The sequence below is a fragment of the Galeopterus variegatus genome, unplaced genomic scaffold, assembly GCF_000696425.1.
Source record: "Galeopterus variegatus unplaced genomic scaffold, G_variegatus-3.0.2 Scaffold10579, whole genome shotgun sequence".
In the NCBI taxonomy this organism is placed as follows: Eukaryota; Metazoa; Chordata; class Mammalia; order Dermoptera; family Cynocephalidae; genus Galeopterus; species Galeopterus variegatus.
This window is the reverse complement of record NW_007736690.1, coordinates 1,342-5,250: the sequence shown is the minus strand read 5'-3', so window position 1 is coordinate 5,250 and position 3,909 is coordinate 1,342. Positions and strand designations below refer to the sequence as shown.

The following is a 3,909-nucleotide window of genomic DNA, read 5'->3' as shown; positions in this document are numbered from 1 at the left end:
AGACAATCTTGTTGATCACCTGCTGTGTATAAGACTAGGATCTGTGCACTAAGATTTTTTTTTCTTTAATTGGTTATGAATATTCATGGGGTATAAAGCAAATTGTCACCACTAGTGCTTAAGATGTGATGACCAGATCCATACTGGCAGCATGCCCCTTAACACAAATTGTGATTATACCCCATGTTCCTCACCCAATTATCCCCCCAGTTATCCCCAACCTCCCTCCGCATCCCCCTTTCCTCATTCTACTTTGTATCCCTAGGTATGTTCTCTCTCTCTGCAAGTCCAGCACACGGCTGTCATCTTTCCTTCCTTCTTCCTCTCTTAGCTCCCACTTATGCGTGAGTACATGTGGTATTTATTCCTCTGTGCTTTGCTTATTTCACTCAACATAAGTTTCTACAGGCTCATCCATGTTGTTGCANATTGCTTGGCAGATGGTTTCAAGCAGGTGTTCTGGATCCATGTTGGGTTCTCAGAGGGTTTTACACATCCCGTACATTTGTTCAGTGCTGGTGCCACTGACCACAAAGTTGTCAGTCACTATGGGACAGCCAATGAAGTCTAGAGAGCAAATGAAGGGCTTAAAGATCTTTGGGTCCAACCCAGCAATGACTGGCTCAGTGTAGTAGGGTCCAAACCATTTCCCATACGAGAGGTTGGCCTCCATGCTCATGAGGGTATAAGGCTTGATCTGCCGACCTTCCTTCAACACATACAGGTTCAGCTGGAACTTGAGCTGCTGACATCTGTGTCTAGCCCAGCCAGGCCTATGTACAGCTAGTCACCCATAGGAAAGTTCTTCTGGAAGTCTGTGGTCACCATCTGGGCCTGGGTCCCAAAACATCTGTCACAACGATGGCTGCACAGTTCTCCCCCTTCATGGCCATGATGGCCCCTCCGTTATAAGACATAGGAGACATGACTGCTGCATATTAGGACCCCCGAATGCTTCCGCAATTCCAGTAAACCAGTACTATCTGCTTTTTTATAGATCAAGAAAGCCAGGCTAAGAGAAAATTGGTCTAGTCCAAGTTTATATAGCCAGTTAATAACAGAATCAGATTGGGGCTTTGGTTCTCCAAAACAGCCCACTGAGTTAGATGTGACCAGTCTAAAATATTCAGAATAGCATTAATTTAAGTTACATGTTTTTATATACAAAATCAGTAAAGGGATTAAATGTGTGGCATAATAATAACTCATGATAATATTTGAAATAATTGTATCTACAATAACATACTATACCAATAGGTTCCAAACTTCTTTGAAGAGATGAATCACTTGAGTGTTTATTTCAAAAAGACCAAACATGAAGTGGGATCCCCAAGTTCAACCCAGGCTTATTGAATGAAAATATCCAAGGTTGAGGTTTGATGATTTATACACTAAGAAATTCCCCAAGAGATTTTTAGCTCCAGAGAAATTTGGGCATCAGTGGTTCAAATCAATTACAAAATAATTTAATCAATTAGTCTAATCTCAAGTTAGTACATTTTTAAGTGTGGAATTATTAAACATGTTTTAAGATAATGTATATAGCAAGATAGAATTTAAATAACATAAAGCAAGAAGTTTCAACCAATTGTAATGTAATAATGGCTTATAAGACACATAAAAATGCTCAAAAGAAAGGAATTAGGATGGTGAAGAAATACAAAACTGTAAAGAATGACAAAGTAGATTTGTGATGCTTAAGAGGGAAAGAAGGAGTTTCATACCTCTCTTAAAGTATTTTAAGTTTCATCCTGAAGAAGAGAGATAATATTCTTTAACTAATGAATAGCAGATGCTCATTAGATATTAGAGGAATAAGTGAGTGAGCAAATGAATTAATAGAACCAGTGAGTAGAAGAAGAATCAAAGGATTGAATTTAAAGGAAAATAAATATCACCTCAGTGTAAGGATTAATCCTCTCTCAACCAGAGCTGTCCACAGAGGTTCAAGCCTCAGCAAATTGGATTGGCTTGATTAAAAAATCAAAAGACAGTTAATTTTTTTTTCAATATCTTTGAAAAGAGAGGTGATGGTTCTTACTAAATTTATACATCTTGCAGCTACTCAATACAAATGCTGACCTGCAAACTAGTATTCTTTTTACTTATAAAATAGTGAAACCATTTTTAACATATGGAAACAATATCAGGATATAAGTTGTTCTGGGAAAGAAAATGTCAAAAACTTTACAATTAAATATGTATGTCCAACTGTTTTTAGCATGAACCAACCAATATTCACAATAATATTAATAGACATTATATGGTTTATTGATTGCTTTTTATCTAGCAGCTGTGCTGGGAGTTTCACATATTTCTAACACCAGCATCAAACCGGATCTAGGATAACCAAGGAACATGGAACTTAGGGAGGTTAGGTAGTTTACCCATTGCCACACATATATTAATTTGTAGAGAAGAGATTTAAATCCATATCTGTCTCATTTTTTTAACATGCATTTTTTAACTTATGTGGCTATTTTCCCTCTAGGAAGTCTTCCTTCTACTGTTGCTATTCTGAATTCAATCAGTGTCATGATTGTATTGCCTGATCGACATCCTCTGGCAGGCAAACAATATACAATTCACAAAAAAAAAAAAAAAAATTCAGTGGTTTCATTTGAGTTAAATGATATTTGAAAATGGTAAAATTTGAGCAAGCACTTTTATTAGGAAAACACTTTGTTAAAATACCATTGCCATTTTGGAAAATGTATACTGGCAGGAAGTTTTAAAATTCAATAGGAGACATTCTTTAAGGAGAGTTTTATTTAAACTGAGAATATAAACTCGTAATGGAATCCATGCAAGAAAGGATCAATGAAGCACTGTTTGTTGTGATGAACAGAGAGATTTGTAGATCGCTCACAAGTTCTTGTAATAGCAACACTTCATCCAATAATTTACAAAATTATTGAAATGGGAGGGAAGAAATGATATCAGTTATAAAACGTGTAAAATTCTACAGAAGACAGGGATCATTTAAATATTTGCTGTTGTGATGGAGACAAGATTTATTTACATATGAGCATTCCACCCTCCTCTCCTTGCAACTAAAGAGAATTTTCCTTTGCCTTGTAAATTACTCTATCCTACCCTCTACCCCTATTTGGAAAGTTTGAACCCCTCTGTGCCCCCTGAATTTCACTCTCTCTCTCCCAAATATGTCTGTCCTAAATTTTATTATTTCCTTGCTTGTCATTTTACTTTTATCTCTGCTATGGTTTGAATGTGTCTGCTCCAAAATTCAAGAGACGCCAATGTGATATGATTAAGAGAGATTTAGAGTGATTCTTTTAGAAGTGGTTAGGTCATGAGAGCTTCTCCCTCATGAATAGCAGTAGGTGCCCTTATAAAGGGGCTTGAGAGGGGGAATTTTCCCCTTCTTGACCTTCCACCTTCTGCCATGTTATGACATAATATTTCCTTCACTCCAGAGGATGCAGCCCTCACCCGACACCAAATGCCAGTGACTTGATACTGGATTTCCATCCTCTATAACTATGAGGGATACAATTCTGTTCTCTAGAAACGACCTAGTCAGTGGTATTCTGTTACAGCAGCACAGATGGACTCTGATAACCTTACACGAATGGATCCCCAATATTTTAGTTTTTTATGAAATTCATATAAAACACATAAAACATACACATTCTTTAGTGTTTTGCTCACTTTCCTCAACATATTACTTGAGACCCATCACGTTAATGTGCACTGCTATAGTTCATTCATTTTCATTGCTATATAGTAACAGATTGTATATCACCAAATTCAGATGCAAAGTGATGCTATCCATTAAAAACACTCCCATCAAGAGCATATGGGAGTTTACTACCCATTTGCTTTCTAAAACCTTTGAAGTCAAACTTTTTACATTCAATATGGTAGGTGTGAAATTCTCTGTATTTT

The 3,909-nt window shown here is 36.7% G+C and overlaps 1 pseudogene; it reads right to left on the bottom strand.

The window, feature by feature from the left end:
* The window catches only part of LOC103610090, a 4,541-nt pseudogene extending 3,615 nt beyond the window's left edge, over nucleotides 1–926 (bottom strand).
* Nucleotides 927–3,909: the final 2,983 nt, after the last annotated feature.